This window comes from Ammospiza caudacuta, chromosome 11, assembly GCF_027887145.1.
Source record: "Ammospiza caudacuta isolate bAmmCau1 chromosome 11, bAmmCau1.pri, whole genome shotgun sequence".
Classification (NCBI taxonomy): Eukaryota; Metazoa; Chordata; class Aves; order Passeriformes; family Passerellidae; genus Ammospiza; species Ammospiza caudacuta.
Window position 1 is genome coordinate 1897778 of NC_080603.1, and position 27679 is coordinate 1925456.

The 27679-nt window shown below is 43.8% G+C and overlaps 1 pseudogene; it reads left to right on the forward strand.

The window, feature by feature from the left end:
- Positions 1–683: 683 nt before the first annotated feature.
- LOC131562640 (synaptonemal complex protein 1-like) lies at positions 684–25902 on the forward strand (annotated as a pseudogene).
- The last annotated feature ends 1777 nt before the right edge of the window (positions 25903–27679 follow it).

Consider the following 27679-nt stretch of genomic DNA (forward strand, 5'->3'; position numbering starts at 1 on the left):
TAGAGTATTAATAATTTGGACAATTTGAATTAGGACAATATGAGATAATAGAAACAAAGAATTACAGACGTCTGGGTAACTTCTGGGCAGCATAAGCCTGAAAAAGGACACACATTAACAGAGGGTTAACCCTTAAAAACAATAGCCTGTTGCATATTCATACTCCTCACACATGATGCATAAATTCTATTCAAACACGGCATTCTGTCTTCTTCCTCTGAATCCTGACGGCGTCTTCATAGCTGAGCAGGCAGGAAGAAGTTCGTTTCTTCTGATAAGAGAGCAATAAATTCTCTTTCTCTGAAAGATTTAGGTGTCCTGTGGCCGCTATCTTGTTGCGAGTCCTTTCTTTAAAAAAAGTATCTCATATAGCATAGTTTTTATTTCAACATTATGTTATACCCTAAAACTAGATTTAACACACTACTTAAAATTAATACAGCATAACTTTCTGACACAACACATATAATATTCATTTTAATATTTGCGAAAAGGCAATCATAAAACACGCATTTTTCCCACGGGAGGACTGGGCTCCCCCAGTTATTCCCTATGCAGGCGGGACCCCCCTTCCCCTCAGAGCTCTCCCGCGCTGAGGGGCCGCTGCCGCTTCCCGCCCTTCGCGCCAGCCCTCAGCGGCCGCCGGGAGCTGGGGCAGCCCCGCCCGCCCTTTTATCGGAGCCATGGAGAAGGAAAACCGCTTTAAATTGTTCATGCCGCCGCGCCTGAGCGCTGGGCAGGTGTTTGCGGGCAGATCCCAGGTGAGCGCTCGGCCGCGGGGCCGCTGAGGGCGGTCCATACCACACCCCCCCCCGGCCGCTCCCTCGGGCTGTGCTGCTCTGGAGGCCGCGGCTGAGGAGGGGACGAGGGGAAAGTGCAGGGGCCCTTCCCGGGGACAGTGCTGGGCCCGGGGAGTGCCCCGGCAGAGCCCCGGGCTGGAGCACACACACACCTGCTCCTTGCCCCCAAAGAGCCCCGGGCTGGAGCACACACACACCTGCCCCTTGCCCCCAAAGAGCCCCGGGCTGGAGCACACACACACCTGCCCCTTGCCCCGGCAGAGCTGGAGCACACACACACACCTGCCCCTGCATAGGCCTGGACGGCTGCTGCACTGGACTCATTTCTGTGCGTATGCCTAGAGTGGCACATGCACAGACATCTTCGGTTTGAATTTCAAAGACTTTTGTTGTTGTGTTCTCTCAAAACTGAAGAGAATCATCTTCTGGAGCTTCCGCTCTGTGTTTTAAGTCCGCGTTTGCTGTGGGTAATTCAGCCCAGAGGGTGAGCAGGGCTCTATCGCTGACCGGGGTCTGTGTACAAATCACCAGTGGGCTGGGGCTGCTGAGGAACTGCCTTGAGCTGTTTTATTTTCCAGCATCAGTCTCATTACATGGTTGTGACAATGGGAAGATGCCAGCAGCTCACATCCCAGGCAGCAGACAAAGAACTTAATGTTACAACTTACTTTAAAAGTTTTTTGACCAATCACACAAAGCAAAAGCAGATTGATAGTAGTTCTATCCAACCACTATAAGCACAGGTACCTTTGGTTAAAACAATGCTTGCCTTTTTTGAATACAATACCTGCTTGTAAGCCTTGAAACACAATGCACAGAGCTCCATTATTAAGCTTAGAACTTCCTAATACCTTGCTAGATAAACTTCTCTGTAGCTTAGGGAGTTATTCTAGCCAAGCATTAATACACAGACCATTGTTCTATTTGTCCTTACTTTTCTACTTTTTGCATAATTTTTCTGCTGACCTATCTCATGGCTGCTGCTTGGCTCTGATCACAGTTCTGCTGTCTCTGAGGCCTGCCTTTTGCAGCTTTCCCAAACCCCTCTGATTTTATGGATTCCCACAGGCCCCACTCAGATGCTCGCACTGGCATTGGTGTCTTGGTCTCACCAGATCAGGTGTGCTGTGAAAATGTTCTGTCCCCACACTGAGGTATGAGAATTCAACAAGTTATTTTTTCATGTCGAAGCTCCTTATGAAATATGTTGAGAATCAAACAGGATATTCTGACATCAGATGAGTTAGCTGTTTACAGGATGAACTTATGTGACTTCAAAAACTTGTAAAAGGGTATTTTCATATTGAAACATAATCAGATATGGTTTAGAAGGGCCCTTGGAAGTAAAGCAAAAAAGAAATATCAACTACTGAAATCTTCAGAAAAGTAATTTTTCTTCTTGAGTCCTTTGCCATGCACCAGTGCCCAGACAGGCAGGAGCTGCTGAGTTCCCTGCTTTGAAAGCTCCCCTTTGGCCACAGTCTATAAATCAAACTGCAGGACACCAACAGTTTGATCAGCCACTGGGAAGTAAGAAGTGAGTTCCAAAGCCATTACCAATACCTTGGGCTTTGAAAATTGTAGGCAGCTGTTTAATTAATGACACATTCTATTTTCACATCATCTGTAGGGATTTTTTCTGGCTTTTATAATTCTTCTTTGCAAATCTACTCTTAAGGAACTAATTTTTAAATTTGTGCAGGGTATTAACAGACACTCAGTTGACGAATTTAAGCTGCCATTCGATGTGTCGAGCCGTGGCGAAATCACTGATTCAGGTACGATTGGAATATTTGCCATGCACCTTCTTTAGATTTTTATATATTGTCAAGTTTTAATTTTCATGAGTAGTCTCACAGTTTCATATCTGTAACTGTTAAATACAGTTTCACTGTTACTTTTTTTAGAAATACATTGATCAAAATCTCTTCATGTTTCAGATACAATTTCACAGCAAGTGAAACTTTGCTCTGAAGTAGATGAAGAGGTCAGCTAAGTATCAGCTCTGCACATGTAATTCCTTGGGGTCTTTTGAATTTGTTCCCAAACAGTGCCTAAAGCATTATTCAGTAGATATTTCAGGGCTAAAGGAAGTAGTCAGAAGAGAATAAGGTTTTCTGTCTCCTGTTTAAAGCTGAATCCCTTTAGAGGAGATATTTGTGATTTAGTGAACATTCCTGGAAATGAATCTTTAAAAATTAAGGTGATTGCAATGTTGTTGTTGTTTTCTCTTTGTTTGAAGTGTCTGCAAAGTCTATGAGCTTTAATTAGAGTAAGATTTAAACACTTAAGTATCCTTGTGGAACTGCTTCTGAATACTCTGTTGAGGGGCAGAAGGGTTGAAGTCAGAGTATTATTTGGAAAACTGAAGTGGATTATCCCAATTGCCTGGTCTGGCTTTATTTTATCTGTAAAACAATGAATTCAGTGATTTCCTCAAGCACTGGATTCCTTTCACAGTGTCTTTACCAGCAGATCTCTGCTTTAGCACAACTCAGTACAGCTCATTTTTTTTGCAATAGCTTCTGTACTTTGCAGCTACAAAACACTGTTTGCTAGCACAAAATAAAACACATTTCTTGTGCTCTCCCTGCTGATTTTCATATCCCTGACAACTTTTTAGACTTTTTTATCCTAAGCTATTGAAGTACCATCAGGACTGTAACAAAACTGTGATGCAGCCAGAACAAGGATGTTGTTTGGGGCTGTTGTAAGTGAACCAAAGGGCCCTTGGGGCTTGTGTGTTGCTCTCCCTGCCTTGACCACTGGCCCAGCACTGCTTGTAGGGCACTTTCAAGGTGTTCTAAGGGCACAAGGGTGGTGCTTTTCCTTCCTGCTCCGTGTGTGAGCAGAGAACTGCTGGGACACTTGGATATTTATAAATCCCTGGGTCCAGATGGGATCCATGCCAGGGTGATGAGGGAGCTGGCAGATGAGCTTGCCAAGCCTCTCTCCATCATTTATCAGGAGTCGTGGCTCACTGTGAGGTTCCAGATGATTGGACACTGGCCAGTGTGACACCCATGTACAAAAAAGGTAGGAAGGAGGATCCTGGTAATTCCAGGCCAGTCAGCCTGGCCTCAGTAGCAGGTGAGATAATGCAGCAGTTCACATTGAGTGCTATCACACAGCACTCTCACCCTGGCCAGGCTATCAGACCCAGCCAGCAGGGCTTTACCAAGGGTGGGTCATGTCTGACCAACCTGGGCTCCTTCTGTGAGCAGGTGACTGCCTGGTGGGTGCAGGAAAGGCTGTGGGTGTTGTGTATCTGGGCTCCAGCAAGGCCTTTGGCACTGTCTCCCACAGCACACTCCTGGAGAAGCTGCAGCCACGGCTGGGACAGGAGCACTCTGTGATGGGCTCAGAACTGGCTGCATGGCCGGGCCAGAGAGTGATGGTGAACGGTGCTGCATCCAGCTGGCAGCCAGGCACCAGTGCTGTCCCTCAGGGCTGTACTGGGACCAGTTCTGTTTAATATTTTTATAGATGACATGGGTGAGGGCATTGAGTCCTTCATGAGTAAATTTGCAGAGGACACTAAGCTGGGAGCTTGTGTTGATCTATTGGAAGGAAGGAGGGCTCTGCAGAGAGACTTAGATCAGTGGAATGGATGGGCAGAGTCCAGCAGCATGAAGTTTAATTAGTCCAAGTGCTGAGTTCCACATTTTGGCCACAAAAGTCCCCTACAACGTTCCAGGCTGGGGACAGTGTGGCTGGGCAGTGCTCACGCAGAAAGGGCCCTGGGGGTGCTGGTGACAGCTGGTTGAACATGAGCCAGCAGTGTGCCCTGGTGGCCAGGAAGGCCAATGGCATCCTGGCCTGGATCAGGAATGGTGTGGCCAGCAGGAGCAGGGAGCTCATTCTGCCCCTGTATGGGCACTGCTGAGGCTGCACCTTGAGTGCTGTGTCCAGTTCTGGGCCCTCAGCTTAGGAAGGACGTTGAGATGCTGGAGCACATCCAGAGGAGGGCAGCAAGGCTGGGGAGGGGTTTGGAACACAAGCTCTGTGAGGAACGTTTGAAGGAGCTGGGGCTGTTTAGCCTGGAGAAGAGGAGGCTCAGGGGTGACCTTATGGCTCTCTACAGCTTCCTGCAGGGAGGTTGGAGCCAGGTGGGGTTGATCTCTTCCACCGGGCAGCACTGACAGAACCAGAGAACACAGTCTCCAGCTACATCAGGGAAGGGATAGGTTGGATATTAGGGAAAAAATGTTCACTAAAAGAATAATGAAGCACTGGAATGCTCTTCCCAGGGAGGTGGTAGAATCTCCATCTCTGTATGTGTTTAAAAAAGCCTGGACATGGCACTTGGTGCTGCAGTTGAGGTGTCAGGGCATAGGTTGGACTCGATGATCTGAGAGGTCTCTTCCAACCTCATTATTCTGTGATTCTGTGATTCTGTGTGTGTCCATGGCAATATCACAGGTACTCCTGGGCAAAGTCTCTGAAGCTGCTTTTACTTAACTCAGCAGTGTCTGTCAGAAGGAGAGGACAGAAATGTGTGAAGAACCTGCTAGAAGGAATTTTGGCTTCACTGATAATTCTGGCAAAACTTTTATTGATTTTGGTGGACTGCAGTTATCCGTGTCTTTAAGCCCATCTATTTGGTGATGTCTGAAGGGGTTTTGGGATATTTCATTGTATTTGTATCTCCTATGTGCCCTGTAATGCCTTTTGATACATACACAGAGGATGCACAAAGATTTAAACTTGGGCTCCTGATCCTATATAAGCTTATATCACCATCTGTGGAAAAAAAATATTACTCTTGTGATGTTTCTAAGAGATAAATACATTATCTACAACAGTATTAATTAGATATTATATACTATTAATTAGATAGTATTTGAGATTAACTTGTGGAACCTGTTTTAATAGAATCCAGAAACAACGAATGAATTGTTCTCAAAACTCTACAAAGAGGCTGAGAAGATCAAGCAGTGGAAACTGACTGTGGAAACTGAACTAAACCAGAAAGAAAGAAAACTCCAAGAGAATAGAAAGATTATTGAAGCACAGAATAAAGCCATTCAAGAACTGCAGGCCAGTATTGTATAGTGTACATTGAATAGATGAAGTTCAGTGCTTCCTGATTCAGTATGACACTATTATTGATACAATTAAATATTAAAGACTGTTGCAGTTTGGTTTGTGCCTTGAGAAAATGATTATTTTGAGAAGTTGCAGGCACCTGTCCTGTGTGAGGGTGTGTATGAAGAATATACCTGTAAATGTCTCAGTTGCTGGTAAATGATTGTTCATTAATTATTACATCTTTCATGCAAAAGATGACTCAGCATGTAATACCAGATAAAACAGACTTCTGTCTACTGATGCCCCAAATGACTTTTTCATGCGGGATTTGAGAAGTTCAAGTGCATTTCTAATATATATTTTCAATAACAGTGTCTTTTTGCATTTGTTCCCTATGAAATCTGTTTGAAAATGAGAAACTCCATTTGAAACTGGAAGATGAGATATGTGAAAATAAAGATCTCTTGAAAGAGTAAGTAATAGAACCAAGGATATATTTTTGTGGTGGAAATAATCAGTTTCCATGTGGGCAGTTTTGTGTAGCTGTTAAATTTTGAAGGTCATTTCCATTGTTGCTCCTTAGGTGCACAAAGCACTGTGCACTCCTGTGCAAGCATGATATTTTCCCCTCCTTCAGAGCTGCTGCTTCAAGGCATCTGTGTAATCTGCTCAAGGAAACCTGCACTCGCTTCACAGAGAAGACCAGCAAATGTAAATGCTTTTTTAGTTTTTATTTATCAGAGTAAATGTACTTTTAGCTTGCTCTAAATTCACAAACAGAAGCAAGAAGAAGAAACTTCTCCTGCTGTTCAGAAAAGTTCTGCAGTTGAGATCTACTGGATGTGGCTCTCAGAATGAGAAATGAATTTTAAGTGGCTCACAAAATTGGAAGTGAAGCCCCAGGTCTAACAGACTTGTGGTTTGTAGTGCTAAATGCAGAGGGCTTTTGAAGGCAGTGAGATTGTTTGCTGCAAGGTTGCCAGCCTGGGAGCTCTTTGGGTGCCCAAACAGTGCTCCAGGTTTGAGGCAGTGCCCACAGCCCCGACTGGCACTGGAGCCACTGCAGGGCAGGGCAGGGCTCCCCAAGGCTGCTCAGCCCATTGAAGCTTTGCAGTCCCAGCCACACTCTGGGAATGTATTCACACATGAGAAGTGACACTTCATGCCTGGTTTCAGGCAGTAGAATCTACTCTGAATTCCCAGCACTCTGAAACAAATTTCCCGAGCTGACATTTCCTGTTTTCAGCCATCACATATTTATGGGGAAAAAAGGTCTGAACCCCAAGGTATAATGAGTAACTGGAATTCTTCTCATGAAACTGAACAAGCCAAGTCAGTTGGATAACTTAACGAAGTTTAAATTCTTGAGGTTTTAAAATATGTTCTTGATTGGAAATCCTACTTTATATGTAGTTTAGAATCGTTATTATAATAATTAGAATTTTACTAACTTGATCCTGGATACTTAAATGTCTGTTTCTTTTTAGCCTTAATTCTAGAAACACTTGTATATAGATGTGTTGTTCTTTTTTGATAGCTGTTTCTGTTACTGTTCTCTTTTTAATTGTTTTCTTAGGAAAAAATAGTATCAATCACAAAAGTGAAAGGAAAGAAGGAAAATATGGACCTGGAGTGTTGTTGCAATTTTTTAATGACAGCTCTGTGGGTATAGGTATCTGCTGATAGGAAGAAATTCAGTGCTAACCCTAGATTACAGTTTATAAATACTAACAGTTCTGATACATTATTATTCAACAGCATTAATACTATTAATACTATGTCACATAAACTGATCCAGAATTACACTTTTCACAGAAAAAAAAAATCTTAGGAAGGAAATTTAAAAGCTGAGCTTGCTCAATGTTTCAATGAAATACACTTTTTCCCTAGATTCTGTAACTTTTGACACCATGTTTCATAATGACTTATTTAATAAGAATGGAGCTGAGAATTCCTTTTTTAATTCATTTTGCTGATTGAGTGTAATGACTTGGGCAGCTGGCATTCTTGTTCAAAAGAAAAACTTTCTCATATGTTCTTGCTTTGATAGATGAACAGGAAAAGGAAGCAACAATACAATTGTATGAGGAACTTCACAGCAACATAGAAGTAAGTGAGCAAGCTGGATGAAAGGAATGTGAGTTATGTGAGCTGAGCTGAGTTCCATGTTTATGTTGGGATACTGTTTGTATCCATCCTGTGTGGGTATCATGTCATGTCTGATGCAGGAAGTTGGGTTTTCAATCCCTTTTCAAGAATTATTTTTGTGTTCTATCAAACACATTCAATGGAGAAGGTGCAGCAGTGTGTGGGATGTAGATCCTGTGATCTGGGTGATGTGTGCTTAGTGCTGGGTCACTGCCACAGCTTCTGGCTTCTCTTTGGGCTCTGTTTCACCTCCCTGCTGGTTCCTTAGAATGGCTGAGGTGGGCAGCAGCCCCTGGAGAAGTTCCAGGGTTTCCAGTATTGAACTTCAAATATAAAATTTTGTTTTTAGAGAATGACAGTGGCATTTGAAGAGCTTCGTGTGCAAGCAGAGAACGACAGATTGGAAATGAGTTTCAAATGTGAGAATTCTGTTTATTGTGTTTATGCAGCTGGCTCAGTTTTGTACTTCATAGCTTGTGTTACACATGCAGTGTCAGGGCAGAGAAATGTGAAGGGCTGGAATGGTGAGCAGCTCACACTGAGACACTGGGACCCTTCTTTTATTCCTGCTGCCTTTGGTCACTGCCTGGCCCCTTCTGTTGCTGTTCCACTGGGCCAAAGCTGGAACTTTATTTCTCAAACAGTCACTCAAAATTGAAGTTTTGTCTGTGAAGTACAGTCTAGAAATCAATACTTACTTCCCATAGTTTGTTTATTTAAATGACAATGCACTAGTGTATAGCTACAGAAACTTTAGCTAAATGCTCTCTCTCTGTATGTATAGTCTGGTATGTTCCTGTTTCATTTTCACATGCTGTTTTCTGTTAGTATTTTGATTATAAAATCAAACATTGCCTCAACAATTACTCTGGGGAAACAAATGGTACAGCTGTACAATTCCAAGCAATCTTAAAGTGGAAGTTGTATTGAACTTGGAGTATATTTCAGCTAGAATGTTAACTATGGAAGTTACTGTATCTCCAAAGTAAAAGAAGAAGCAAAAAAAGTGGACAAGTTTGAGAAAGAATGCAAACTGGAAGTCAGTCAAAAGGAAAAGCAGGTTTGCTCGTTTTACTATCTAAGATGTAGAGCTTTATTTGTGCCTAAAGGGGCAATGCAAGAGCCAAGAACTGTTTCTGGGCATTAGTGAAAAAGACAAAATAACATCTGAAGCTGCATTTAAGTCAAATTCTGCTAAGTTTAGTGGTGTTTCAGTACCTTTAGTCTCCTGGAATTTATGGTTTGATTTTGAATTGGAGAACTTTTTGTTTAGATTTATGTGACTTGATCAATATTTGGCTAAGATTATATCTAGCCAAATATTATCTATCTATCTATCTATCTATCTATCTATCTATCTATCTATCTATCTATCTATCTCATCTTATCTATCTATCTAATCTAATCTATCTATCTAATCTAACTTGAATGACAGCAAAATGGCTGCTAACCATACCTAGAGTACAAATGAAAATCAATATCTGTCCCTTCTCCAGACTTCATGATGATATTTCTTGCACTTTTCTAGATTTCAGCTCTTACCATACAGAGACATGAAAAAGATGATGTCATAAAAGACATCAAGGCTCAGCTGCAGACATCACAAAATAAGATTGCTGACTTAATGGAAGCAAAGTGTAAGAGTTCTGCCTGCTGTGTTTAAATGTAATTGTTTCTAGAATTGAAATGTAGTTGTTTATGATTGTTTATTTATTAGATGTAATTGTGTATAGAAGCATAGGAAACAGGGCCATGATAGTCTTATTCTGTTGCTGGTTGGCAGCAGAATTCTGGGGCCTTGAAGGCCTTATTTTTGTTTGGAGCAGGAGCTGCTCATGTGGGAGCAGGACTGGCAGGGCAGTTTTTAGGGGGAGTCAAGCAGTGAGAGCTTTTGAAAATTGCAAGGGGAAAATATGTTGCTTCAGTTTTGCAAATGTACAGTCAGGCAGATGTCACTGAGGACACTTTTCAGAACTTGATTTTCAATATTTTTAAGCCATCTTTATTCAAATTTTATATATTATTTTATAGTAGATGATATTAGTACCATTGGTCTTTGTTACATTCTTTAAATGTATGTAATTTTCCATTTTTAGCAGCATTTTTTAGTAAATATCCTATTTTTAAAAATATAAACATCTTTTTTTGTTTAGTACATAATGAAAAAATGTTAAAGGAATCCCAGGTCAGTAAAGAACATTTGAGGGCAGAGCTGGAAGAGGCTAAAATTCCATTGCAAAAGGCAGAGGTACCCCTTGCTTATAGTTTTACAGTAGAAATAGATTAGATGAGTATTTGCATAAATAATAATGGATACTTTACACATGAAACAGCTGTAGCTGTTTGTTGCAAAACTGTCGCAGACATTTCTCCACAGAAATCCTTTCTTTCAGATTTCTGTGTCTTCTGGAAGGCAGAGGCCTCAGAAGAGAAGGTAAACAATTGTTATCAGCTGCTGTGGAATGCAATAGGATTCACCTTGATTGGCCCATTTTCTATGTTTATAATTAAGGGCCAATCATCAGTGCAAGCCAGGGGACTGAGTCCCTGGACACAGCTTTGTTGTGGATTCTTTTCTATCTATTCTTAGCTTAGCTAGCGGCTCTGCAAACCTCTCTCTATATTCTATTTAGTATAGTCATAATGTATTATATATAATATATTAATAAATCAAGCCTTCTGATTCAAGAAACAAGATTCACCGTCGTCTCTCTCTCACCAGCCGCACCCACTCAGGTGCGGTAATACAAAACATGTTTAGAAATGATATCATGTCTTGAAGGTGTCTCAAAAGAAGTTGGAAACTGAATTCTAGACTACAGTGAAGACATTAATTCAGGTCACTGGAGAAAAGGAAGAGCAGGAGGAAGAATGTAAAAAACTGAAGGCTTTGCTTGCAGCCCTGACAGAGGAGTTTGAGACTTCTGTTGCCAATTTGAAAAGCTTGCTGCAAGAAGAGCAAAATAGGTAAATGAATGAGTTTAAATTCCAAGAGTGATCTTACAAGTTGCAGTCTATGACAAAATCAAGAACAATTGGAAATGAAGCTGAAATTTGGAGGTTTTTCCCCACAGTGGTCTAAATGCAGAGAGTTTAATGTAATTTTTTTTGTTTGTGATAGTTGATACTGTATAAAAAGTAAATTTTTGCCCCTTCCAATTTTCACAATTCTCTCTTTAAGAAATACAGATTTCTGTAGGTATATATTTGTTTACTTTTATGTCTACTGTTCTGAGGTTGTAAAAGTGAAATTTGATGTGTGTTGCAGGCAGATCTATCACCTGCCTGTTGGAAGGTAAATGTTCTTAAAGTGCTTGTGCTAAGACTTTGTCTTATTGTCCTTGAAGTTTCAAATGCAGTGCTTTTTACTCTACATTTGGGGTTTTTAATCTACCATTTTCTTAGATTAAAGAAATCTGAAGATGATTCAAAGCTGCTTACCTTGGAGCTCCAGAATAATTCTACTGAACTGGGTAAGGGTTGTAGAAAGGCAGAAAATGAGCTGGGCAGTAATAAAAATGTTTTCTGCTGTTGTCTGGAAATGGACTGTCTCTTGTAGTTGGGAAATGATTTTACAGTGCCTGTACCTGTCAGGAATGCCTGGATTTATTTTTATTTAGCTGAACCCTTTTCTTTGGGGGTCATTGGTGCTGGCAGCAGCCAAAGGGCAGTGCTGTGCACAGCTCCAATGTGGGATCTCAGCACCTCAGGATGGAGGTGCAGAGAGGCCGAGACCACCCTTGGGGGGCTCGGGAGTCCTGGAATGTTGCCAGAAGTGTCTGGTGGCTGGACTTTGATCCTACACAGGAGATGAGACCTGTATGAGGACTGGGAGGAATTCACTGGGTGAATGGTGAAGGGATAAGTTAGTTAAAGTGTAAAACACAGGGTTTAGGATTTTGGTACAGGGGGGTCTGAAGAAGTAAGATGGAGGAATTGGGGCGTGTCCTGTCCTTCTTCTTCTTCTTCTTGGCCTCCATCTTCTGTGGTGGTGGTGGCACTTTGGGATTGGTCATTACTAAAAGTGCACCGGTTAATAAGAGTAGAAAGTATTGGAGAAAAATGATAAATATTGTACACGTAACTTAGGGTATAAAGATAAGTGACCGCCCGGGGGCTTGCAGTGTGCCCATGGCTGACTTGCTGTGCAGACCTCTGTCGGGCTGAAAGAAAATCTTTTAGATAAACAATTAATAAACATCAAGACCGAGACAAGATCAGAAGTCTCTCCTTGTCCTTTGAAGCGTCGGCTCTTCAAGGCCATCCCTGGGCCTTTCCAGGCCACCTAAACACCACAGAAAACCTTACAAGCCTAAACAGCCGAGAAACCGAGCAAGTGGCATCTCTGAGCTATCTCTCTCCGGACATAAATCAGCCGAGCAAAGAGAAAAGAGAAACAGTGAAAATCTACAAGCGGCGTCCCTGAAATATCTCAGGACGTAAATCAGCAAAGAAAAACAATGAAATTTACACTCCAATAGTCAGACCATTCATGCATGAATTCCTCTGGAGGTAATTGTGGTTTGCAGCTCAGAGCAGCAGCACTGCAGGTGCCAGGGGTGACTTCTGCAGCAGAGATAAAACCCTCCCATGGAGGTTTCTGTGACCCTCCCCATGCTGGAAGTGGAATGATGCTGGCAGGGGTTGTCTTTAAATATCATCAATTTGATATCCTGTGGTTTCTAGGGATGTGCTCCTTAGTCCCCAGAGTAAGAGCTCTGCCTTGTTGTTGAGAACTTGCAAAAAAATCCCAGAATTGTGAATGTGCACATAGAAACCATCTGGAAGTTAGTAACAACTAGTTTCCTTTCTCAGCATATCCATCTGATACCTTCAGCAGTTCAGATTTTTTTTCTGGAACAATGCAGGTGCATCAATACTTGGAGAACACTCCAGTCTTACAGTCCATGGTTTATTTGAAGCTATATTAGTGGAAAACATAATAGGCTCTAAATTTTATTTAAGATAAATATTTAGTTTCTCTTCAGATATAGATTTGCTAATGTCTGAATCATTTTCTCAAGTCTACATTTAGATTAAGTCATAAATTAGCTTTTCAGTTTAACTTAATCCAACAAGTTTTGAGAACTGGGTATTGCAAAAGGGTAAATGTTTTATACTGCCTGCTAAATATGAAAAATCATTTCTGTTCCATTCATTTTACATTCCATGTGCTGTAGAAGAGATGACTAAAGTGAAATGTGATAAAGAAGTGCAACTTGAAGAGCTGTCAGAAACTCTGGTGAATGTTCATTTTATTATTCTCATGGCATTTGCTCTTCATATGAAATTCCTCTTGCTTTGTAAGTATCTTAAATGCCATAAATAAACTCTTCTCTAGTCAACCTTAACATTTCTACTAAACTTTCTCACACACAATTTCAGTGTTTTCTTTGAAGAACTTCTTTATTGCCTCTGTTTTTCTTGTCTCCTGTGCTTTTGGTTTTTCTTGTCTCCCATGTTTTTGGTTTTCCATCTCAAGGTTTTTGGTTATTTCCTTCTTTGTTCATGCCCATTCAAATGCCACTCCCTCTGGATATAAAGTTTTCCCATTTTTTCTTCCTTCCAGGAAGGAATTAGCTCTGGCCTCTGTGAACCCTGCTGTGCTGTGACACAGGCCCATTTTCCGTCACAGAAGTCTAAGCTATATGAAATACACTCTTAACAGAGGTTTATTTTCATTATGATTTTATATTTACAAGCCTAACAAGAATCCATATCAACTAAAGTTAAGATAGTCTGAAATCATGTGTGCATTTTACTGTGTCTGCTTGTTCTTATAATCTGTGCATTGAATGTTCTGAACTGAGTTTCACTCATTTTCTAAAATTGGTAAATTGGACGACTTTTATTGAAGAAGAATCTTGAGGCTACTGTAGAAAATATGCAGAGAGAGAAAAATGTGGAGAGAGAAATGAAAACGCTCTCCAGATGAGAGAGGTCTGAAGCAGGGCAATAGTAACATGTTTTTAGAAATAGTGAAGTTACACATCATGACTTGGATACAAGTTTATACATAGAAACAGCACCCAGAGCAGGGTCCCACCCTAATTGTGCAGCCCAGGTAATGAAACTCACAGCAGGGGACAGACATGAACAGCACCGGTGTCACAGTTCACTGTCTCACACCACTTCCAGATCCCAGCAGAGACTGCAAAGATCCAATCTGGATAATCCATGACATGGATGTTGTTGGGTTCTTCTGAAAGCCTTGTGCTCTTAGCTCATGTCTGATAACCTCCAGCAGTTGGAGTTTGCACATGGATACTGAAAACTCTTCCTTTTCATTTTGCAGAAAGAATTCCAGGATTTGAAAGCACAGCTGACATGTACAGCTGAGAAGGAACAAGATTATTTAAAGCAGCTTGTGACTCTGAAAACAGATCTTGAACAAGAGGCATATGACCATTTTGAAAATATAATATTGAATTAGTTTTGGTGTAATATAGAAGTTTCTTTAATCCACAGTGAAATGAACTATGATTGTTTTCTAATGGAAGTTTTGAACCACATATATGCCATTAATTATATACTTACATTTCTAAATTCCACTTTCTCTATTTGTATATATTCTATGGCATATGTAGTTGTTCCATATCTCTCTGACTTATTTAACAAGAAGAGAAAGTTTCTGAATTCATTGCTAATCTTGCTTTGAACTACATCACCTTTACTAACCATTATATTTATATAAAAGTTGACTCTGATTTTCTTTCCTTCTTCTGTCACCTTTTTACATCTCTCTGACTCTGCTGCAAAGCTTATATTTGTAGATAAAGGCCTGGACTTTTTTTCAGCATGGAATAACACTTGATAATGGGTAAGTTTAATTTAAAAGGAGAATTCAAAATGTAACTTCTTATTCTTCTTGGGCATTTGATTTAAATTAGGTTAAAGAATGAACAGCTAACAGTGTATCTCAGTAAGCTTTCACTAGAGAAAGAACAAACAGCACAAGAGAAAAATGCTGTGGCTGCAAAACTCCAGAAGCTGCAAGAACAACAAGAGGCAAGTTGTAAACTTCCAGCTTTCTTGAAAGGACAACATTCAATTTGACAAATTACTCAGTTTCACAAATTAGATGATGAGCTGCAACATGACTTGGGTCTGTAGAGTACCTGAGCTATTTTTTGTATTTGAATTGGAAAGGAAGTGTATTTACACTTGTGAACAAGGCAGGTCAGTGTGCTTTGGATGTCTTTGAATTGTTTAAGAAGTCACTTTGAATTTTATTTCTTTGCTGACACATGGGTCTTTATTTAGGATAGTAAGAAAGAAGAAGAAAATACAAAGCAGTTAGTTGAAAACCTAGAAGAGGCAAATAGCCAGCTAAGGCAAGTAAAAACAAATGATAATAACTGATATTGTTAAAGGAAGTAGACTCAGTTTGTTCTGTTTAAATGCTGCTTTCTGGGATTTTTTGATTAATGTTTTTCTAGATTACATAGCTAAACAGAAACTATTCAGAATTGCTGTTGGCCAAGTAGAATTTTTCTCAGATTAGAAATACCAATTGCTGCAGGAGCAATGTTTGCCATCATTTTGTATTACACAGTAGGAGCTGTCTTGTTTTGCATTAGACATCTCAGGTGTGAAAGAAATTAAAATGGAAACTGAAGGTTATGAATTAAATGTGACGAGGCAAAACTGGATCAGAGTTACTCTCTGTATCCTCCCCAGTTCAACAGACAGGCAGCTCCCATATTTCACAGCTGCATTGCAATAGTCCAGGTCAGGATGTATCTTCCTTGGGTTCCTGGAACATCTTTTCCTACTTAAAAGAAGTATGGACAGTTCACATATTGACTTACTGGGCATGTTGCTGCATTTTAACAACATTTTCATTGAGCAGCTTATGAAGTTCCCGTCAACACCAGCAGCTCTTTTCAGAAAATAAAATCTGGGTTTATTAGAAGTACTGAAAATAAGTTAAAGGCAATAAGGAAATATTTACTAATGCTTGTTAATTTGGCACTTAGAAATCAACTGGAGTCTTTGAAGAAGAAAATGGCAAAGACAGGTGAAGAGATGAAAAGTTCACTGGATGAAAGAGAAGAAAATGTATGTCCTGTGTCATGAAAATATCTCACAGAACCTGCAGGGCAGCATTCAATGTAAAATCTTTGTTGGGGTTTTTTCTGCAAAGCTCTGCCTGGGGGATGTGATCTCTGCCAGAGGTTTCTTCTTTCCCAGCTGCTGCCAGCTGTGCCCTTGTGTGTCCACATCTGAGCCCTGGTATTTCAAAAGACAAGCACAGTCACTGGGATGTTCACTCTGTGCTGGAAGTTTAATATTAAAGATTTGTTTGTTTGTTTTCAGGCAAACAGAGAACCTGCTTTTCTGTTTTTTCATATACCCACTCAGTGATGGATGGGCTCTGGATTAGCTTTTTATATGTAGTGTGAGTTTGAGCTTAAGTAGATTCAAACATTTTTACTTTTCTTTCTATTGGTTCAAAGCAACCTGGGGTTTTTAGCAAATTTCAAAATTTCATTGTAAAAGTCAAAGATTTACAATTTAATTTCAGGTTAAGAGAACTGAAAATGAAATTTCAAGAAAGGAAAAGCCATTGAAGATTCTAGAAAATAATTGGGAAAATTCATTTTTTCATGGATGTAGGGAACTTCACACAAGAGCATTTTTTAAATTGTGAAGATCTTGGGGTTTTTTTCTTCTTCTTTCTTAACTCCATAACCACTAAAGAACTGGTTCACTGTTATTAATTAACATCTTGTGGTACTTTATGGCTAAAACTCTGATTATTCTAACATGTCAGCTGGTGTTTCAGTCCCATTGGAACAAACCAGATTGGTGCAAGTGCAGGTTTGAGAACATTTACAGGAATTGCTCACATAGGGAGTCATTTGTAGAACTTACTAATTCATGTCTGAAATATCTCTTTCAGATGAATCATTTAAAGAAACAGATGGAAAATAAAACCAAATGCATTGAAGAGTTGCAGCAGGAGGTGTGTAGAGATTTTAAATGTCCCAAATACATAAGCACATTATATTTTGGGTTGCCCTTTCAGCAGGTTTGTGTCTGCTGTGATGTCTTTAGATACACCTATGTAATTTAAAAATTCTCCTTTCTTATCCTAACCCTGAGCAAATTAGAGTCATCTTAGGGATCACTTGATTTGTTAAATGAGCCTTAATTTGAAAAGAGCAATTACAAAAATAATATCTTTAATAAACTTCTACTCTTTTTCATTTAGTGCATAGTGTTATTTATGTACGTGTATGAGTATCTCAGTTACCACGAGTAGAAAAGAATTCTGCACTGGCACAAACTGTAGTAACTTCACTGTAAAAATAAATAACTTGTATTTTTGGTCATGACATCTTCACACCTTCTGTCAGCAGCATCTTAGTTTTAATTCCCATTCTGCACCTCATTTGTTATTCCCTGCTGCTGCTCAGGAGGAGCCTGTCTTAAGGCCATGAAGAAATAGTAATTATCACAGAAATTAGCTGAACATTCATTTGTTTGAAGAATTGTTCTGGAACCTGAGCTGGACAACAGAGAGTTATTTGCTTGATGAAAGCTAGAATTTCTTGATGCAGTTAAACCATGACATAATTCTGTTAACTTATTAAGGTACAAGGCTTGTTTTGTTTAATTTCAACAGAATAAGGTGCTGAAAAAGAAAATTACTGCAGAAAGCAAGAAAAGCAATACTTATGAAGGGAAGGTAGGTTTGAATAACATCATGTAGAAGATGAGGTGAGTGTTTTTAACTCCCAGTGTAAGTAATGATAATACTTGTTAAATACATTCTGAACTGGTTTTTGGATCTGGGATACAGACTTTGCAGGAATGAGCTCATAGTTTTTAGAAGATGCTTCCATTTTTAATCATTGGGCACTGACTATTGGACATTTAAGAGATGGATTCACATTGCAATTAATGATGTTTCCAATCTGTTCCTTTTTTTTTTTCTTTTGTTGATAGTGGACTGAACAGGGTTCAGCAACCTCATTGTAACAGAAAAGCATTTAAAAGAAATATATATATATATATAAATATATTACTCTTTTTAGTCTGTTCTTTAAATGTGTTCTGCAGTGGCAATCCCTCTGATGGGAATATTGTGTCCAGCTTTGGGTACTGCACTTGAAGAAAAGTGGAGTTTTTTGAGGATATTCATGTGATAAACTTAAAAGGAAAAACTGTAATCAAAATGCACAGCTGGGAGGAAAATGTACCATAAAACCTGTGAAAATCTGATACAGATTTACAAGAGAGAAAAAACAAACATCTGTGTTTGTTTTTTCTTGAGGCATTCGAAGCATTTAGGGTGACTGCTTAGGGCAGTCTTCCCCATTGTGCTGTTGCCATTGTTCCTTTGAGTATTTTCTAACTCACTTCAGGCCAAAGTTCAACTCTTTATTAAAAAAAAAAAACTGAACTTTTAAATAGGAAACACGTGAATCATATACCTGAAAAGTAACAGTGTTTGTGCTCAAAAATAAGAGGTAAGAAAAAATCATTAACATAGTAATTCCTAAACAAATAAGAGCAGCAATTCTGCATTCTCCAAAGGTGAATAAATTGCAGTTAGAGATGGAAAATATGAACAAGCAACATAAGGAAGAAGTTGACATCTATCTGTAAAAAAGACATAGAAACAAGAAAAGTAAATTAAAATAAACTTTGTGAAGAGGTGAGAGGTGTTAATTTTTACTGCAATTTAATTTTTTTTAATTTAAAATGTTTTTATGAAGCTTTATTGGCCAGAGTCCTTGCTCATATTTCAGTCTTATTAACATAAATGGAACTTGTTGTGAATCCCTGTGAGCAAAGCTTTAGTACATTAGGTGCTTAGGTTGAAGTATTTGAATATGTCTTTGAAAATGAGAACTCCATTAAAAATTCTTTCTTTCAAGATATAGTTCAAAGAAATTCCACCCTTGGTATAAGGTCAGCCCAGTTAAATTAGATTATAACTTCTCCCATATTAGTATTTTTCTGCCCACGCATTTTTTGATGGCAATGCTAAGAAATGTTAGGGCAGAGTGCTTGAAATGGCATTTTGGTTTGCAGTGAGCTTGCCTGCCATGGCTGTACCTTTGATCTTGCCCATTTTACCAATCTGCAGAAAAGATGAGGGATTGCAAAGGGATCTTGAAAGCAAATAAAGCCCAAGTGGGATTGCAAACTTTGTACCACAGGGAGAAGAAGAAATTAAGATTTAAAAGAAATGTATTGCTATGTTGATGAATGAAATGCAATTTATTACTAACAGGTAGAAAAGATGAGGTTGCTTTGTAATGAAACTGCAATGATACAGAGAGAAACTGATGCCAGATATCTTGTCAGCACAAGATAACTGAGATGGTGGCACTGATGGAAAAGCACAAGGTCAGAGATTTTCCTGCTTGCTGTGGTTTGCAATGGGTGATACCATGTCAATACCATGTTTATAACTTGTGACACCACGTTAATGACCTTTCAAAAGCAGAAACAGGCCTGAGTCTGGGAAAAGGAAGCTGAACACATGCTGGACTTTGCATCATCTAAAATCAAATTCATTTGAAGATTTTGAAAAGATTCCTATGGGCAGATAAATTCCAGTCATCTAAACTTCTGGGATTTTTAGATTTTTGTTTTCAGTTCAGGCTTCCTTTGATACCATGTGAATGCAATATTTTTCAGTATCAGTTTGGCCTCTTTCTCAAAGGTTACCTAGTGACTGTCAGCAGTTTAGCCTGACACATTTTAGTTTACCTTTCTATTCCTCATTTTGCAATATCTTTAGCAGATACATTAATAAAGATGGCACAGCTGGCTCTTAGTGCTGAGCACATATTTCTGCACAGAAATAAAGCACTCTCTGCCAGTCCACAAAATAATACTTGAATTGAGCATTTCCTGTTTTACAGTTTCTGCAGAAGCATCAATGAATCTTTTCTTTATGAATCTTAAGAGCCTGGTTTGAAAAGAATGATGTTTTAAGACTGGATAACTCTATAATTGTAACATTTAGTCACATGTTTTGAGTTGGTTGTTGGTTTGGTTTTTTTGACACAGAATGAATATGATAAAATGGTTGAAGAAAAAGATGCAGAGTTAAAAGTATATAAAATGAAACAACAAAAGCAGTTCTCATCAGAAAGAGCGCTGGTAAGGAGCACTTTGCAATGGTCAATAATTCAGGGAAGGGGCTGATGTCCTTGTGTAGGGGTTTTATACTGGCTAAGTGCAGGCACACACAAAAAAACATTCACTCATTTTTCTTTGCTATTGTTGAGCAGAGGAGGGGAAAGAAAAATTCAAGGACTGAGTTGAGATAAAGATTAGGAGAAAAACACTTTGAGGGTAAAGCAGATTCAAACTTAAATAGTATCAAAAATTATTATTAATAGAATTAAAAGTGAGTAATAAGAGTTAATATAAACCTTTAAAACACCTTTTGTTCCAATCCCTCCCTCTTGCCCACCGTCAGCACAGAGAGACAAAAGATGTGATCTTCAGTCAGTTTGTGACTTCTAAAGATCTTTTTTCAGTTTGCTTAGAGTTTCTTTTCCTGCTGTGCTCTGGGGTCTTCCCACCAGAGACATTCTCTGGGAACTTTTCCAGTGTGGTTTGAATTTTTACCAGTAGCAGTCCCACCCAACCTGCTGCAACAGATCTTATTCTGGGCACTAAAAACTCCAAATGTTTCTAAAAATAAATTGGAGTAGCAGTGTGTTTGTGTCTGCTCCTCCAGATAGTGGGTCATGTTCTGACTCCCCACTTTGAATAGGAAACTTTTGTTTTAAATATTTAGATTGTGCCCTTTACTCCTGCTCTCCCAAGGGTTTTAAGGTATTACCTTGAACATTTCTGATCAAGTACCTGTTTCTGACAGTGCTTCAGTCTTTGTTAAACAAGCTAAAGCAAAGCTTCAAGTATAGGGCTGAAAAGCACATAGAATTATCTTGTGTATCTAATGAGTGTCCCTGTTAATTACTGCCTCACTTGGGACTGTTTTCCTTTTTGTGGGCTGTGCAGAGTTAACCCTGTCCTTTATTTAACAGTTTGTAGGAAAATGAGCTGTCATGTTTGAAAAAGGAACTGTCCTCCCTTAAGGCACAACTGAGAGCAGAAATAGAAGAAAAGGTGGAGTTTTTTATTCCCTGAGCACTGGGGGTGAGAGGTGTGGCCTGGGCTTGTGCTGTGGGAGGAGTTGGGTGAGAAATGAAACTGAACAGTGATTTGTTGGTTTGCGAAGTGCAGCGCAGTCATTGGTTGGCTCGGCGAGGCGCGCCGCTATTGCCTTGGGGAGCCCGCGCACGCGGCGGCGGTGAGCCGGGGGGAAACTGGGGGTGTTTGGGGCAGGTGTGAGGGGAAATTGGGGATTTTTGGGGGCATCGACGGGAAACACGAGGGTGTGCGGTGGGATTGGCGAGAATGAGGGGATCTGAGGTGGGTCTGAGGGGGCTTAGGGAGCTTTGGGGGAGCTTGAGAAGGTCTGGAAGGTTCTCACGTGGGTTTAGGGAGATCTGAGGGGAATTGGGAGGGTCTGAGGGGATTTTGGGGGATTGTGAGAGGAACGGTGGGGTTGTGAGGGGATCTTGGGGATTCTGAGGTGGCTCTGGAGAAATACGGGGGAGCCTGAAGGGATTTCATAGGGTTTGGGGGGGATTGAGGGGGATGTGGGGCAGTCTGATGGATTTGGGGGGGGGGTCTCAGGTGGGTCTGGGATGAATTTTCGGAGGAAATGGGGGGGTCTGAGAGTCCTGGGGAGGTTTTGGTGTCCAGGGTGGTTCTGGGCCAACCCTGGGGGACTCTGGGGGGTTTGGGGATCCTGGAGGGGTCCCGGGGGAGATTTGGGGGTCCCAGGCCCACCCTGAACCGGGGTCTGGGGGTTTCAGGGGGCGGGGACACAGCAGGGTTTCCCCCCCTCCCCGGTTTTTGGGGGTCTCCCATGGTGCCCCCTCCCCAAAGAGCTCCGAGGGCCGCCTGAAGTGTCTGTTGTTCCACCGGCCGGTGCCCCCTGATCCGGGACGGCCCCACTGAGTCTGGGGGGTTCTGGGGGCATTTGTGGGGATTTCGGGGTTTTGAGAGGGGTTTTGGGGGTTTCAGAGTGGCTTTTTAGGGCATTAGGGGATTTTGTTGGGAGTTTGGGGAGAATTATTGGGGTTTTTGGAGGAGAATTATTGGGTTTTGGGATGGTTGCGTGATTTTGGGGGGGTTTTGTTGATTTGGGGTGTTTTGTTCGGGTTTTGGGGTTTTCTTGGGGGGGAATTTGTTGAAATTTTTGGGATTTTTTTTTAATTTGAGTGAGTTCCACTGGGATTTTTAGAGATTCTCTGGGGTTTTTGAGGGTTTTTTAATACTTATTGGGGATTTTGTGGCATTTTAGTGGAATTCTAGGGGGGCTTTGGGGCATTCCCTGGGTGTGGGGACAGGCTCAGAGGCACCAAAATCTCCTTAAAAGCCCCAAAAGTCCCAATAAAACCCACTGAATCCCAATTAAATCTCTCAAAATTCCATTAAAACACCCTAGAATCCCAATAAAAGCCCAAAAATCTCTTGAAATCCTAATCATCCCAAAAATCCTGATTAAACTCTGCAAATCCCCCAAAAATGTCCCCAAAATCATAAAATGTCCCACAAAATCTCCCCCCAAGATCCAAAGAAATTCTGGCAACACCCAAAAAATCCCACCAAAAGTCCCAAAAAACCCCAAATCCCCAGTGAATCCCACTGAATGCTCCCACAATGCCAATAAAATGCCCACAGTCTCCTGAAAATCCCAATAAACCCTCCAGAATTTCTGAGAATCCCAAAAAATCCTAACAAAATCCCAGTAAAAGCCCCAAAATTCAAAAACAGCCACAAAAATTTCAATAAACCCCCAAACACTTCCAGAAAAACTCCCCCTCAAAATGCCAATAAAGCCCCCCAAAATCCAAACCCCCCAAAATCCACAAAACCAGCCACTCCCAGTCAATCCCAGTATGATTCCAGTCGCTCTCAACGAGATCCCAGTGTAACCCAGTATGGATTCAGCTGCTCTCACTGTGATCCCAGTGTGATCCCAGCTGCTCCCAGCATAATTCCAGATGTGCCCAGTTCCTCCCATTATGATCCCAGTTGTTCCAAGATTAGTCCCAGTCCCGCCCAGCAGGGTCCCAGTCGTGCCCAGTTGCCTCCAGGGTAGATTCAGTTTCCCCCAGCATCGTGCCAGTTACTCCCAGCGTGATCCCAGCTGTTCCCAGTGTGGTTCCAGTCCCCCCAGTATGGTTAGAGACACTCCCAGTATGTTTTAGTTACCTCAGAATGATCCCAGTCTTCCCCAGTCACTCCCAGTTTCCTCTAGCACAATCCCAGTTTCTATCTGTTGCTCAAAGGGTGGTCCCAGTTGCTCCCAGTATGATCCCAGTTGTAGTCTCAGTCCTCTCAGCACGGTTCCAGTACCTTCCAGCCGATCCCAGTTGCTCCCAGTGTCACATTTTCCTCCCAACACGGGCCCAGTAGCTCCCAGTAACCCCCAGTCAGGTTCCATTCACACCCAGTATAATCCCAGTATGAGTGTAGCCAGTCCCAGTATGACCCAAATCACTTGCAGTCTAATCCCAGTTGCTCCCAGTCACTCCCAGTCTGATGCCAGTGCCCCCAGTGTGATCCCAGTTGCTCCCAGCATGGACGCAGCTGTTCCCAGTGTGCTTCCATCACTCCCCTGTTGTTACAGACACTCCCAGTATGGTCCCAGTTGAACCCAGTTGCCCCTGCTCTAGTCCCAGTTACTCCCCATACGGTCCCAGTCCCTCCCAGCATGGTCCCACTCACTCCCAGTTGCCCCCAGCATGGTCCCAGTTGTTCCCAGTGTGGTTCCAGTCCCCCCAGTATGGTTACAGACACTCCCAGTATATCCCAGTAGTACCCAGCATGTCTGTAGTCATTTCCAGGCACTGCCAGTGGCCCCAGTAAGGTGTTAGTTATCCCAATATGATCCCCCAGTCATGCCCAGTATATCCCAGTTGCCTCCAGCATGCATCCAGTCCTTCCCAGTTTCTCCAGTTTGCTTGCAGCATCGTCCCAGTTTCTCTCAGTTGCGCCCAGTAGCCCAAAGTGTGATCCCAGTTGCTCCCTTTCAGCCACAATATGATCCCAGTAAGCTCCAGTTTGATCCCAGTCACATGCCAGCCCTCCCAGTGTGGTCCCAGTGTAATCCCAGTTGCTTCCAGTCTCTCCCAGTAAGGTCCCAGCTGCCTCCAGCATGGTTCCAGTTGCTTCCTGGATCAACCCAGTCAGTCCCAGTATGATGCCATTTGCTGCCAGCATGCTCCCAGTCAGGCCCAGTATGGGGGATGATGTGCAGGGTGTGTTCCCAGTCACTTTCAGTTACTCCCAGTATTAGTCCAGTCCCTCCCAGTATGATCCAAAGATGATCCCAGTGTGCTCCCAGTCCCTGCCAGTATGAACCAGTTGTGCTCCACATGGTTCCAGTTGCTCTCTTTCACCCTCACTTTCCTTCCCGTCACTCCCAGTATCTCCCAGTGTACCCCAGTTCCCTCCAGCATCTTTCCAGTTCTTTCCAGTATGATCCCATTTGTTTACAAGCACTCCCAGTCAGCCTCAGTGTAGTGGCACTCACTGCCAGTATGATCCCAGTCACCTCCAGCATCATCCCAGTTGAAGTTCAGCAGTTTCCAATCACCTGCAGCATGCACCCAGTCACTCCCACTTCCTCCCAGTTGCTCCTATCATGTCCCCACTTGCTCACAGCTACTCCCAGTCATCCTCAGTATAATCCCAGTCACTCCCAGTGTATCCCATTTGCCGCTAACATGGTCTCAATTGCTCCCCGCAGGCTCCTGCTCACTCCCAGTATGATCCCAGTATGATCCCAGTGTCCATCAGTGCGATCACACGCTGGCCTGCAATGGCAGTACGATCCGAGTATGATGTCAGTACAAACACAGTACAATCCCAGCCACTCCCAGTATGTTCCCAGTATAATATCAACACAAACCCAGTACAATCCCAGTACGATCCTAGTATGATGTCAGTACAAACTCAGTACAGCTCAAGTCACTCCCAGTACGATCCCAGTCCAGCCCAGTCCCTGGCAGTGCTGCCTCTGCTGGGATCCCCCAGCCCTGTGTGCGTTCCCCCCCGGCGGATGTGCCGAGAGGAGCCCCAAGGGCTGGCAGTGGCCAGGCAGGGTCCCCAGCAAGGCCCCCAGTTTGCCCAGTTTGCCTCTCCTTTGGCCCGGGACGGGCTCCCCCCGCCCGCAGCGGCTGGGAGCAGCCGAGAGCCCCGCGCTGCCCATCCCGACCTGTCCCCGCTCCTGCCACGGGCTGCGAGGGCTGCGGGAACGGGGCACCGAAGGTGTGGCTGCTGCTGGGGGAGGAGGAGGAGGGAGGGAAGGGCAGGGTTGGAGGGGGAGAAGGAGGCGGGGTTAGGGGGGAAGAGGGATGGAAGAGGAGAGGGAGGAAGAGGAGGGACAAAGGAGCATCGAGGAAAGGAGAAAGAAGCACTCAGTCGTGCCTTCCTTGAATTCTCAGCCCCCACCCGTGGGATCATCGCCCCTCACAAAGCGCAGGCGAGCGGCGATTGGGGGGGGGGGAGCTCAGCCCAGATATCCCGGGGGGTCCCTGGGTTGGGTTTTTGGGGGAATGTTTGGAGAATGAAGCAGTCCAAGGCTGAGCAGAAAAGGCCCCTCGGGGGGACATCGAGGGGTGCCGGTGGCGGCTGCCGGCAGAGGTAGCCTGGAGGAGCAGAGCCCTGTGTCCCCCAGGAGCCCAAAGTGGGGAGCCCAGAGAGGGGGCACCTGCAGGATGGGGGGCGATGCTCTTGGGTTCCAGAGTTCAGGCAGCGCTGGAGCCGCATGATTCCGGCCGTCCTGTGCTCCCGCCGCTTCCTGCTGCCGCTCCGCCTCTTCCTCCCTCCTCCTCGTCCGCTCCCGGAGCCCTCGCAGCCGGCGTGAGGAGCGGGGATGGAGCCGGGTCAGGTCGGAACGGGGCGAGGGGTGGGGGGGATGGCAGCAGTGGGAGTGACTGGGCTGTACTGGGATCATCCTGAGAGCAGCTCGCGGGTGACTGAGTTCTACTGGGACCATACTGGGATCACACTGGGAGTGAGGAGGAGCGGCACGATAGCTCTAGCGCTGGGGGCGCTCCTGGGGCCCGGGGGGCGGCGAGAGCTGAGGGGGATCCTCAGTACCGGGACGCTCTGATCGCCCATCCCGGAGCACCGGGGGTTCCTGAACCCCCATTCCTGGGCACCGGGATCCCCTCGAGTCCCCATTCCCGGGCATGGGATCCACCCTGCACCCCCTGATCCAGCACCAGCAACCCCCGCACCCCCATTCCTGGGCATGGGATCCACCCTGCACCCCCTGATCCGGCACCAACAACCCCCGCACCCCCATTCCCGGGCAGGGGATCCACCCTGCACCCCCTGATCCGGCACCAACAACGCCCGCACCCCCATTCCCGGGCATGGGATCCACCCCGCACCCCCTTCCCGGCCATCTCGCCTCTCCCAGCCCCTAGAGCCCCCTTTTCCTTCCCGCAGAGACCCCCTGGACCCCAGTTCCTGCCTTTCCCAGCCCCCAGCCCCTCCTTTCCTTAACACCGAGGACACCTGGGACCCTTATTCCCGGCCATCCCGGGTTTTCCCACCTTTTGCTGGGAATGGGGACACCGGGGATCCTTGGAGCTCCCTTTCCTGCATGCAGGAACCCCCTTAGCCCAGCCCGTGCCCCCTCTACCCACTGCAGCCTCCCCTTTTCTCAGTCCTGGAACCCCCAAACCCCATTCCCTGCTTGCCCAGCTCTGCCTTTGGTTCCCCCGTGCCCCCCAGCCCCCAAATCTCGGTGTCCCCCCAGTTCTCCTGTCCCTGCGTTCTCTGCCCGTGGCGCTGTCGGAGCCCGGCCCGGGCTTCCCCCAGTTGGTGTCCATGGGGTCCCTGGCTGGGATCCCCTTCCAGCGGGATCTCGGCACAGCCAGAGCCGGCACCACGAGCGGCACTGGCACGGGGCCACCGGGGAGCTGCCGCTGCTGCAGCTGCATCCTGCCATTCCCAGTTGCTCCCAGTTCCTCAGTGGCTGCGCATTCGGCTCCCAGCATACGCCTGGCAGCTCCCAGCACCCCCCAGACAGGGACTAATCACACCCCCTGCAATCCCAGTCCGATTGTAGCTACTCCCAGTATGATCCCAGTAACTCCCAGTATGATCCCAGTCAGTCCCAGTATGATCCCAGTTACTCCCAGTATGATCCCGGTCACTTGCAGTGTAACTCCACTCACTCCCAGTCGGATGCCAGTGGCCCCCAGTATGATCCCAGCTGCTCCCTGTCAATGCCAGCATCACCCCAGGAGCCTCCAATATAATCCCAGTGATTCCCAGTCTCTCCCAGTATATCCCAGTCCTCCCCAGCATGCTTCCAGTCACTCTCAGTTCCCCTCAGTTGCTTTCAGCATGATTCCAGTTGCTCACAGCCATTCCCAGTTAATCCCTGTATGACTCCAGTCATCCTCAGTGTGATCCCAGTCTCACCCAGCATGGATCCAACTGCTCCCACTGTCAAACCAGTATGATCCCAGTTGCTGCCAGAGTAGTTCCACTTGTTCCCAGTTCCTCGCAGCATGGTCCCAGTTGTCCCTAGAATAATCCCAGTCCCTCTCACCGAGGTCCAACTCACTCCCAGTTGCCCCCAGCATGGTCCCAGCTGTTCCCTGTGTGCTTCCAGTCCCCCCAGT